Source organism: Brachyistius frenatus, unplaced genomic scaffold, assembly GCF_029030835.1.
Source record: "Brachyistius frenatus isolate BFR_SWC_R1_liver_20210118 unplaced genomic scaffold, ASM2903083v1 Contig_208, whole genome shotgun sequence".
Classification (NCBI taxonomy): domain Eukaryota; kingdom Metazoa; phylum Chordata; class Actinopteri; family Embiotocidae; genus Brachyistius; species Brachyistius frenatus.
In genome coordinates this window covers 26,432-39,051 of record NW_027210807.1, presented here as the reverse complement: position 1 = coordinate 39,051, position 12,620 = coordinate 26,432, and the positions used below count along the sequence as shown (strand labels likewise).

At 41.6% G+C, this 12,620-nt stretch overlaps 1 non-coding gene and 2 pseudogenes across 1 annotated transcript; 1 reads left to right on the top strand and 2 right to left on the bottom strand.

The window, feature by feature from the left end:
* Positions 1 to 2,393: 2,393 nt before the first annotated feature.
* Positions 2,394 to 2,465, bottom strand: trnap-agg (transfer RNA proline (anticodon AGG)). The gene has a single exon. It is a non-coding gene; the product is annotated as a tRNA-Pro (tRNA).
* Positions 2,466 to 3,856: 1,391 nt separating this feature from the next.
* LOC138633105 (zona pellucida sperm-binding protein 3-like) lies at positions 3,857 to 8,043 on the top strand (annotated as a pseudogene).
* A 1,512-nt stretch (positions 8,044 to 9,555) lies between these two features.
* On the bottom strand, positions 9,556 to 11,951 carry LOC138633113 (piggyBac transposable element-derived protein 4-like; annotated as a pseudogene).
* Positions 11,952 to 12,620: the final 669 nt, after the last annotated feature.

The window sequence follows — 12,620 nt, the reverse complement described above, 5'->3', positions numbered from 1 at the left end:
ATCTTATACAAATCATTTGTATATTTTATATTTTTACACAACACAAAAATGTTTGATGGAATATATAACAGATGGCGTGCAACTACAGAACACCTTTTCACTTTAGCCCTTTACAATATTAGCCACCCATTCACACACACACTGACACACTAATAGCGACGAAGGTGCCATAGAAGTAGCTCACCTGCCATTGGGGGCAACTTTGTGTTCAATGTCTTGCCCAAGGACCCTTCAGCTTGAGGACAGGAGGAATTAAACTGCCAACCCTACAATTGAAGGGCAACCCACTCCACCATCTGAGGCTCAGACATCTAGATGTTCATAGATGAGAAATGTCCATTTTTGTGCACCGGGCCGGCTGGTGGATGGTGTCCTGCAAATTTCTGACGAGCAACAGAAGTAACCACTGAACCACTTTAAGAAGGAATATCCCCCAAAACATATTTTGGTGATTATTTATTTATTGAGCTTTTATGTGGCTTAACAATAGGCAGTAGGCTCAATAGGTATGAGCACTGTAATAAAGGATGGCTTGAGGGACTGTAGTACAGCTTCTGTGACCACAAGAATGTTTCTTTTGCCCATAAACAACAACTAAATTCTTCAAGTTTAGATGTACTCTGTGTTTTGGCAAATAGATTTACAAATCATATTTTTATCATCTGCTGTCGAGGTGCTTGTATTTAAACCGCAGGGGTGTCATATTTTCAAGATATGGAATATCAAAAACAATAAAAGAGTCAATCAATGAGAGCCGTTCTACAGGAATCATAATAAAAGAGAGAAATCACACACAGAGCACTAAAAGAAAGAAGGGGGGGGGGGGAAGGATGAAATTTGGGCTTGGATTTGGAGTCACACTGGGCACATTTTCTGGGTCTGAGGCTGGTGATCTGCGCTGAGCCGAGCTGAACCAGGATAAGTCTGGAGGTAGCGTTGGTGCCACAGCTTTGATCTGCATCCTTCCTGTCTGGGAGCGTTTTCAGGACAGCAGTGAGCCGCGCTGACGAGGAGCTGATTCGTTGAAATTAAATGAGCCTGTTCAATGCTGACCTCAGCTGGACTGACGGGTTTAAATAAAAGTAACATTGGTCAGGTTAGTGTGTAAGTAATAAATGCATTGTTTTGTGTAAAAGACACATTTACTCATTTTATTTACTGGGTTGTAACTAAATTAAATTTAAATTTAAAAAATGTCCCCTTGGGGATTAATAAAGTAACTACCTAACCTAAATAGCAGATACACAGATTTTTTTTTTTTTTTTCATCATTTTCATGGATGGTGCAGAGAAGAAATTCACTAAGAAGTTTATCATTAAGTGTAAAATTGTTCGTATTTTAAGTCAAGCATCTGAATTGGATTTACTGATGTCAATGCCTTTTCCTGAGTTTTGATAATCTACTAAAATGGTATAAACATTAAATACACACATGTATATTTATAAGTAACCTTGAGAGTTTAGTACTTATGTAGGCGTTAGGGTGGACATTTGATATTGGGGCCACTGAGATTGAGATTCAGTGTCAGTGTTGGTGGGTCCACCCGTCACCATTGTAGCAGTGCTTGATGCCATTTAACTCTCAGGACATTTTTTTATGAATGTCACAGAAAGGTATATGGTAACTTGTGAGGTTTTCAGTGATTCAACTTTTCACTCGATACTACAATGGAAAAAAAAAAGTATGCTGTGTGTTGTCAGACTTTTGGGTTATACTGTATAACTTTGTTACAACGGCAAACTATTTTAACACCTGTCTTCTGTTTCGTGTGGAATGCAGTGAGTTATCCCATATGCGACAGTGTTTCCCTGTTTGCAGTGATGTCAGCTGGACATAAAGGTCATATTATAAGGCTTGTCAAGGATTTGAACCCAGGACCTCTTGCACCCTAAGTGAGAATCATACCCCTAGACCTTGGAGCCAACACCAATAAGGAGGTGATACAGCCCAAACAGGTGGTGGTTCATCTTAACTCTAAACAGGTCATCTAGGCCTCCACATCCTTAAATGGCTTGTGGAATACCAATATCAATAGGCTCCAGAAATCTGACACCACGTTGGAAAAATTGTGTAATAAATTGTACTTGATTGTAAAACAGATGTACTTTTGGACTGCACCAATGTAAGGTAGGCTATATTTTATACATTTAATGTAAATGTATACCTGTGCCACTGAAGAAATTCTTAACTTGTGTGTATTCGCTGATTATGAGACTGATCTAACCTTCTGGCTGGGTGATGAAACTTCAGACTCGCGATGTAGTTTTGCCTTTTTCTGCCAATGTGACATAAGATTCAGGTGTTTTCTTAAACATAAAATGATTTTTGCATTCTTACCTCAGACATCAACTTCATTGGAGTAACTCTCCTGAATGTGACCTGATAATGCAAAAGGGCTCGTCCAGGATTTGAACCCGGGACCTCTCGCACCCTAAGCGAGAATCATACCCCTAGACCAACGAGCCGACGTATAAATTTCTACACATCTATCATTTTCAGCAAAGACCTGTCATTTAACTGTTTCAGCTGGCGATGTGGCAATTTGAGGCTACAGATTTTATTAAATTCAACAGCACCCTCTGGTGGTGGAGATTATGAGTTCATCTTGCTGCACATTACGAGCAGCACGGAACCCTAAAACGTCCTGCCCTGACGTGTACACATCCTTAAATATCTACTGTGGGTCCAGAAGTCTGAGACCACATTGTAAAAAATGAACTTCAACAAATCACTTTTGGATCCCATTGCATGTTTTCTGTAATCAAGTAATGTAATCAAGACAATGAGTTCTTGACCTTCTTGGTTCATTTAATTTCAATCCACTAGTTATCCTTTGTCCTCCCAACTTCACCCATTATGTCTTTCAGCCCTCCACCACCCCCTCCCTGGTCCTCCTCTCTCTGCAGGTTCCAACCGGCAGGAAGAGGAGGAGGACAAATAAAATGAGAAAGAAGAGAAACTGAAATTTGTAAACACGTTAACACAGATGAGATTATCTCAAACAGTTTAAACTAAACCAGTGAAACACAAAAGGTCCTTCACTCTTAAAGTAGATTTCTCCTCAGTGGTGTGATTCGACACATGGCTATGGGAATCATCATCAGTGGGTCGGGGGCTTTCTTTCATCATATAACTTTCAGAAGGTTTCAAATGGAAGACTTTTACATAAATTATTATTCTGTGTAGTTAATAGTTCAGGCTTTGAAAGACAGGATGGAGACAGGCCTACTTATTCCACAATTGTACATTGAACTATATGCGAGTTCCCTGGTCACTCCTGCACAAACTCTCGCTCCAGACGGCAGCTCACATATCCGCCATATTAGCTTCACTTTTGTTCAGCGGGAGGAAGTGGTGGGGTGACATTTATCTTTGGGCTGTTTACAGTTTATGGTTCAAACATCTTCACAGTTTCCAATATAAAAATTCAGTCAGATTGAATTTTCGTCAGATTGCTAAATTCATACACAAGTACTGAAATGGTCTTACTTAGCAAGTATTTAGCAAGGTCATAGGTCATGTTTAAAGTACACTTCAACACAGGTGTGTTCCCTTCATATATATATCGTATATTGAATTGGAAAAACTGTAATGTACTTGTGAACAAGTGTATCTTTAACACTAATTTCCCCAAAAAGCAGTCTGTCAGATTTTTCAGTTGAAAATAAAGTTAAGTGTGTTTGAACGAGGCTGAGATGAATCTGTGGTGAGGGCAGGTAAACTAGGCCCAGCTGAAGAACCATCAGGTCAATCAGGCTGTGGGCGGGGCCATAGTACAGCCCCACAAAGCCACACGTTTGCACAGGTGAGCATGTTTCAAACGGAGATATAACCGAGTGACCACATACTAGACATAATGCTGGCCATCTGAATCACTCTCTGCCTGTTCTGCAGTGTTTTGACTGTAACATCTGCTGCTAAAGAGTTCAACCAGGACGTCCATCCCACATCCATCAGGTTTGGACACCAGAGACCAGACCGGCCTGAAGTTCAGCGAGCAGCAGGTAGACCTGATCCACACAGGAATGAATACAACACTGATCATTTTCATATGAAAAGGTCTCACTCAATACTCAAACTCTTTTAGTTTTCTGGATCAGTGATAAATATTCAGAGTTTTGAGTCAACATACCAGTAAATGGGCATTGTAGCTGATGATTCTCTTACTTTTGAGTCACATGTATGATGCTTGGTAAAAGGAAAAACAATCACTTGAGGCTTCAATTAAGTTTCAAATAGAGATTTGGGAAAAGACTGCAATCTCTTACAGCAAGTTTTAAAAGTCTGATTTGAGTTCATCAAATGCTTTTAAATCCATTTTGAAAGAACAGGAGATTAAGTTGTTGGCAAGTCAATATTTGACTGGTGTTGTTGGATACATGGCTCTTATAGCACTTATCTTTTGGGATCATATATATTGTAATTTGTGTGGATCTGTGATCCTCATGGCAGGTTTATAGATTACCCCGATAGTATTCCATTATTTTACATGGAACCATCTGTTTACTGCTGTATATCTGTGATTACATTACATGCATGATGCATTGCTCTGAAACTAGATTGTTTTGAGGAAACTAAAAACCTTAAACATTAGTCTAAATACATGCGAAGAATGAAGATAGTAACCTTTATGATCTGCCACTGTTTAGACCTTCAAGTTTACATCTTGATTGGAACTGTCTGTAAAAAAAGATGAATGGCCTCTCTGAATCATAACAGTCACGATCAAGCACACAATCTGTGAACTGGATCAACTTTTTTTTTTGTGCTTAAGCAAAGTTGTTTCTGTAAAACATCACGTTTATGATGTCTTTGATTGGCTCATTTGGACAAACTATAAAGAGGTGTGGAAGGGTTTAAAAATGATATGTTTTGGTTTTCTAAAATGACCACCTCCATGATTAGGTGTTGTCTTTTGAAAAGCAATTTTTCTTCTTGTCAATTAAAAAAATAATTAAATAAACTGAACAAATAAAGAACACCCCTCTATCCAAGCTGTCCAGCAGGAATCACAATCCTTTGAAGAACCCTTGACTTGGAGGTATCCGGAGCCGGCAGCTGAAGGGGAGCCTCGTTTCCCTCCAAACTTTGAAGTGAAGGTCCCGACACCGGCTGGCAGCATCAGTGCCGTCTGCGGAGAGAATGCCATTCGAGTGGAGGTCAAGAGAGACCTTCTAGGGATCGGCCAAGCGGTCCGGACTGCTGACGTCACGCTGGGAGGATGTGCTGCCACAGGGGAGGAGACCGAGGTCCTGGTGTTTGAGTCTGAGCTGCATGGTTGTGACAGCCAACTGGTGGTGAGTGTTCAATGTTCAGATGAGTTTATATTTTCAGTAAGTTTGGAGACTGGTTGGGTTGTTCCAATCGTCAAAAAAAAAAAAAATGTATCGAGGTCTACGCAATTTGGATGCAGGGACTAGAAACAATTCCAAGACGTGTGGACAAACATATTTATGCAGGGATTTGGGCCCAGTAAAACCAGGCCGGTCTATACCAACTCATGAATGTGCTGATTATAGACTTGACGAAGTCATAACACTTTTAACACCAGTGGCTTGCGACTTCACTCAGTCTTCAGGCCTCTATCAACGGCTGCTGCAAACACGGTGACCAAACCCAGACAGTAAATGTGCTTTGAAACCAAAACTAGGAGTAAAAACAGGCTGAAAAGCTCAGTAGTGCTGAAGAGGTTACTTCTAGTATTTGTGTGAAATATCCAGATCAAAGGAATTTAACTTGTCACAAAACTGTTTCAGATGTATGAGGACTCGTTCGTGTATTTTTTTTACACTGGTCTACTCGTCCAGTCCTCTGGGGGACAGTCCCATCGTTCGAACCACAGACGTTTCCATCAGCATCCAGTGTCACTATGAGAGGTCAGAGTCTGTTCGAATCTAAACCAAAAAAGGCAAATTTTTTTGTTTCCAGGAAAATCTTTTTCTTACTTTTTTTTTTTTTTACTTTTTTTTTTTTTTTTTTACTTGATTATATATAGGAAGCATGACGTGAGCAGTGGTCTGATGAAGCCGACCTGGACTCCGCTTAGTGACAGGAAAGTTTCACAGAAAAATCTCAACTTCTCCCTCAGAGTCATTACTGGTGGGTCTTTGTGATATATGGACTGGAACAAAGGATTTCTTCCAACTGGTTTCATTTTGGCAAATTACAACTATTTAATTACCTTTTTTTTGTTTTTAAAGTTCCAAGTCTTTTTGTCCCATGTCTCTCAGACAAGTTCCCTCGTTTGTCTGCTCAGTTCCTGCTGGGAGACGTGATGAAGTTCGAAGCGTCTGTGAAACAGTTCCATCACGTCCCTCTCAGAGTGACTGTGGACAGCTGCGTGGCGACTGTGGTCCTGAATGTCGACACTGTCCCTCAATATGCCTTCCTGGGAAACACTGGATCAGTTTATTTTTAAAGCACCCCTGAAGTCCAAAAATATGCCGTTTATGAATTCACTTGGATGTTTGAGCTTCACTGTGCAGAACGATTTATATGCAGAGTTCGACACGAGAAGGCATTTGGCTGCTGAGGAGTAGAAAGATTCTGCTCACCTTAAATCTCAGTGTACAAGCAGCATGTGTGACATCACAACTGGTTTAAATGGGATTGAGGTCAGGTGTTGATGTAGGAAAGTCTGACAGTCAGTCACTCCTTGGTCTCTGGTCTTAGTTCTTCAAAGCTTTGAGGTGAAATGCTGGAATGTCATATCCCTCTGTAAAGGTTGATCTATTAATGGTCTGGTCACTTTTTGTCTGACTGACTGCGTTACATCAACTGATCTGGTTTCCAGTGTTTTAGAACGCCATGTACTGTCTGTTTAGAGACCTTCACCTATCTGTGATTTAACAGAGAAAGACTTTCTCTGCTTTTGAATAACAATCTGACTTCTAATGCCAACTATGATGATGCTTTTTGGTCAGCAATGTTCTGCTGGAAACTGAAGGCAAATCCATGAACAATGACAGCAAGCTGATTCACTGTAAAAAAAAATCTCTCCCACACTGCTTCAGTGGAAGAATACAAGTTAAGGAAATCTGACCCTTTGTACAAAGGAGTTGGAATGAAACCTGCTGCCGTTTGACTGCTGCCTGAGAAATGGAGCAGAATTTTAATGATTTTTTTAATTTTACATTTCAGGACTGTTTTTTGTTTCCAAATCCATGAATGTGACATTCATATTTGATTTGTATCTCCAATTTTAGGACCTTATTGTACAGTGTTGAATTTTCTAAATGTTATACCTTTCTCCCTTTAACATTCTGCTGGTCCTCTGTGCTGTGTTCAGATGTCTGTTTGACAGTCAGCTGACAGGCTCCAGCTCCAAGTTCCTGCCTCAGGATGACAAACTGCAATTTGAGGTGGAGGCATTCAGGTTCCAGCAGGACAACAATGGAGTGGTAAGACATATCTGATGTCCTACCAGACAGCTGCTGGCTTCAGTTTATGTCTCTTAAAAATAAATAACTTTTTTTTGTTCTTCCTGTTTCTCTTCAGATCTACATCACCTGCAATCTGAGAGCTACAGCAGCTGCTGCACCTGTCAATGCCACAAACAAGGCCTGTTCATTCTCCAATGGGTGAGACACTGCCAACACTACAACTCCCGTCATCCTCTGCAGCAAACACAAAAATGATATAATCCTTAACTGGTTGATTAGATTTAGAGCTCTGACTTTGTTAATCGTATTTCTGCACCAAAAAACAGAGATCATTACTTTATTGTTTTAGATACATTAAAATGTTCCACTAAGATTGCTGATAAACCAACTTAATGCATTTATTCCACTGAGTCAATATTTATAATGGCAACAATTTGTAAAATTATTATCATATATAATAGGTTGGAAATTATAGAAGATTGGCTAAAAAAAATTTTTTTTTTGAGTTGACTTATTAGTACTGTAAGAGAAACGTTTAGTTGACAGGTGGAGGGAAGCCAGTGGCCGCCATCACGCCTGTTCCTGCTGTGACGCAGACTGTGGGAAAGGTGGCAGGAATGACCTGACCACAACAGGTATGGCGGTTGCAATAGGAACCTGACTAGTTTCTTTTTTCTTTTTTTTAATAAAAGGTACCGGTTTCATGAATGTTGATGTCATGCTGTTCTGTGTTGCAGGTACTCCCTGGGAACAAGAAGTGTTTGTTGAACCACTTGCAGTGAAGGAGAGAATGCTGAAGTGAAGAGAGAGAAAAAAGAAAAAATTCAGAATTACATGTAATATAATAAAGCTCTTTTACACTAATCAGACCTCTGTGTGGCTTGTTCTTCTGGTAATATTGAACCAAATAAGACTGCATATCTGAGAAAAATGGAAACTGTGAATGGCTGTTATAAATTGTTACATTACTAATCTCTGAAGTGGTTGTTTCATTTGTTTATTTTTTTTTCCTGCAAAGTTTCATAAGTGTCCCAACAAGCCTGAAACCAAGAGGCTAACATACAAACTAACAAATGGAGCCAAAAATTAACCATAGAAACAAGGATGCTCATATGTTGGAACACAAACTACCCTTTCAACAGAAAGCCCAAACTCGGTGGCTGATTAGGTGCTGATGGTGCAGAAAGGACTCCCATAAAGCTTTCATGGTGGACAATTTTATGGCATCAATTCTATAGTTGGTGTACAGTCATTTAGCCATAACACAACCAACTCTGTGGTCCAAACTGTCTTGGCTTGTCTGAACTCTGGATTATCTTGTTAGCCAGCTGTTTGCAATCTGGACCTTTGGAAAACATGCCTGAACCCGATGTGCTTAAATTAATTGCCAGTAAGTTTATGGAACTACTATTCGGTTCTGGAAACACTGCAGTGCAGCATATTTGGGCTCTGTGGAGGACCTGCTTCTTCTATAGGAAGGGCTTATTCTGAGGGTGATAAACTTGAAACATTTATGAGAATCAGGTGATTATACACCAGTTTAAACATAATTATGGATGTTGTTCCATTTCATCCTAAATCCTACACACTGGTCCAGTGGTGGCAACCGTGGTCCAAAATGTCAACACTGTCCCTCGATATGCCTTCCTGGCAAACACTGGGTCAGTTTATTTTACCCTGTGGTTTTAAAAACACCCTTGAAGTCCAAAAATATGCTGTTTATGAATTCGCTTGGATGGTTGAGCTTTTCTGTGCAGAACAATTTATATGCAGAGTTTGACGCTAGAAGGCATTTATGGCTGCTGAGGAGTAGAAAGATTCTGCTTACCATGTGTGACATCACCACTGGTTTAAATGGGATTGAAGTCAAGTGATGATGTAGGAAAGTCTATAACAGTCAGTCACCCCTTGGTCTCTGGTCTTGGTTCTTCAAAGCTTTGAGGTGAAATGCTGGAATGTCTTATCCCTCTGTAAAAGCTAATGTATTGATGTATTAATGGTCTGGTCACAAAACATAATTATGAATGTTATTCTATTTTGCCCTAAATCCTAAGTCCTTTAAATTTGCTGTAACCACGGTAACTAAGGGTTTTGCCCAATCAACCAAAGATCCTCCTTTCTTTCATTCCTCCATCAGTCTCAGTCATGCTGACAGCTGATGGTTGTCTTGCTGTCACTCTCTGTCTTCGACTGATGACCTTTGACCTCCGGTTTGAGTGGTGCACTTTCTGGCTCCAGGTCTGTATCGGATCGGTCGGCAGTGCTCGATGCTGTGTGGGGCCAGCTGCTCTGCTCTTCCACCATCGTCCATTTCAGATGACATCACATATGTGGACACAGCTGGGGAGGCCGTGTCGCCATGTATCATAGAGGTCTGTTTTCTATATATAATCCTGACCTACACCCTCCTCCTCCTCCTCGCCATTGAGCCGCCGTGTTCCCTCTCCATGGCCTGAGCTTCAGGAGCATCAGCATCCATCACGGGCCGCAGAGGAGCCTCATGTCTGACTCATCCGTCTCTGTTCTCCGTCTCCCAGGGGAGGAGAAGACGACTGCTGGCTGGATGACCTTCACCCTCCCGTTGTCCTCACAATGTTTATACAACCCGTGCCCTGCGGGGTCACTTTGACCCCTTATTGATTAACCATACCTGTATCCTCACAATGTCTATATACTCTGTTCCCTGCGGGGTCACTTTGACCCCTTATTGATTAACCATACCTGTATCCTCACAATGTCTATATACTCTGTTCCCTGCCGGGTCACTTTGACCCCTTATTGATTTAAATCCCCCAGATTGGCACATGTAGGGCAGTATGAAAGTGCGCAACCTTTGCAGACATATTTCTCACATCTGCAGCACACAGTGTGTGTTTTACAGTCCTTCTTCGGTGGGCAGATCGGACACCTCTTCCTCTTACTTGGCCCAGCTCGGACAGACGCTAGGGCAACCGGGACCTCTGGTTGATCAAGTGATCTAGCCATCCGAACAGCTTTCACAACTGCTGCAGAGGCTTCTGTGCGTAGGAGACGTCGTCTTCTTTCAATTAACGGTGTCACAAGTGCCTTTCCCAACTGCTCCAAGAACAACCTCCTTGTGTTCCGCTTACCAGGCATCCAGGCAGTGTTGATCTCTCTCCATATCACGAACGCATTGTAGGAGGAAGCATCAATGATGTTGTGGAATATGATCCTTCTGCAGCTGTGCGTTCCAATCACCTTATCTAGGTTGTCAACGCCTCCTTTGTTGCAGTTGTAGTCCAGGATGATGACTGGCTTCCTGTTGTCCAGACCGCTGATGTCAGCCTCTGTGTGCAGTGTGCTCAGAAGTACTACATTCTTGTTTTTCTTTGGTATGTACGACACTACAGTTGTAGTGGGCATAAATGTGAACTTTGATGAGAACACCTCTCTTTCTTTTACCGTAAGCAATGAAGGTGGGAGCTTAGGCTTGTTCTTTCTAACTCTGCCAACCATGGTGAGATCCCTCGTCAGAAGCTGTTGTCCCAACTGGTATTAGGTGAAGAAATTGTCACGTGACATTGTGGTGACCCACAAGCCCCTCTGTGACATCAAGCACAACCCTCGTCCCCTGCTTTTTCTCCGAGACACCACTGATTGGCTTCCCGGTGTACACTTGCATCTTCCAAGCGTAGCTCGATTTCGCGTCGCAGGCCACCCATGACTTGATGCCATATTTTGCTGGCTTGCTGGGCATATACTGCCGGAATGGACATCGACCTTGAGACCAGAAGGGATTGGTTAGCATCGGTGGGTACTGTCAGTGTCACAGAGCAAAAAAAAGAAAAAAAAATCCACTCATAGCAATCGCTGGTGAACTATCACTTTTATTACAGATGTGAATATGTATGTACATGGACCAACCTCTGAATGAAACCAGTTGCTCATCCACTGTCACCTCAGCCCCTGGGTTGTAAAGGTATGGCAACCGTTCCACCCACGTGTCCCAGACCTCTCTTATGGCTGCCAGTTTGTCTGTCTTGTGTCTCGCGGTCGTCACAGCGCAACAGTCTTGAGTAAGTGTGAACGAGTTTGAGTGGCATTGTAGCACGGAAAATCACTCTTCCGCTCTCTGCGTCCCATAGACTAGCTGCAGCCTCACCTCAGGACCTGTATACACCTGCTAAGATTAGCAGTCCTATGTGGGCATGGAGGTCAGTCTCGTCCATGTGTTTCCAGCTGTCTTTGTATTTTTGTAATCCCTCGAGATTTGTCATCGCCAGGATGATTTTTTTGTATCTCTGACGTGATGAACAAAAAGAATGTAGAGACAATGTCATGCGTGTGGGAAATGGCATAGGCTGTGGGCCCTGGGGTGACACTTGTTGGCCCATTGCGTTGTTGCGCACTGCCATGTTTGTCATACACTGTTGAAGACCATGCTATTTCCCCATTTTTCAACAAGAATGTCTCTCTTTCAACTTCAGGGATAGGTTCTTCGTCTTCTTCTGACAATGGCACATCGTGCTCCGTGTTATGTTCTTCACCATCTTCTTCTTCAGACACATCCTCAACCTCGTATTCACAATCAGAGTGGTCTTGTTGCATGTTTGAAAAAATCTGTTCTCTGTTGAGCAGTAAAACGTGCAGTCATGGCTTCAGCACGTGATACGAGCTCTTAATCTCCGTACATTTACCCAAGACAATATTAGTATCTCCTTTATGCAGTACCGCTTACACGGAGATATAAAGAAAGCCACCATTGTGTCATTGTGGGGGTTTATATTTCATAATGGTGTACTCACTATATGTAAAATGACATCTCATTTCAACTTCAATAATCGATCCAAAAGGGGGACATGTAAGCGAGCAGCACGGGGCTGTGGGTCAGAATTACCCGAGGACAACGGGAGGGTTAAACCGAGGTCACAGAGTCGAACTCGACAACAAAGTCTTCAAAATAAAAGTCTACAACACTCAATGAATTAGAACACAGTGATGAACTTCAGCTGGTGTCTCAGTGATAGATTTATTTGATGTATTTTTACATTAAACTTAGTCATTTTAAAAAGAAATCCATAACTTAAAAAAAAAATACTTCTGTCTTGTTTTCTTTTACTTAGTTCCTCTGAGGATGACCCATAATTCTTTAGTTTATTCTTAGTATAGTCTAATAACAGAAGGTGCTGTTGTTTCATTTGGGAAGATTAATTTATTCATTAGCACTGGCTGCAGCATTTCCCACAGGAATCAGGCAATTTGCACTTGTGGCAACTT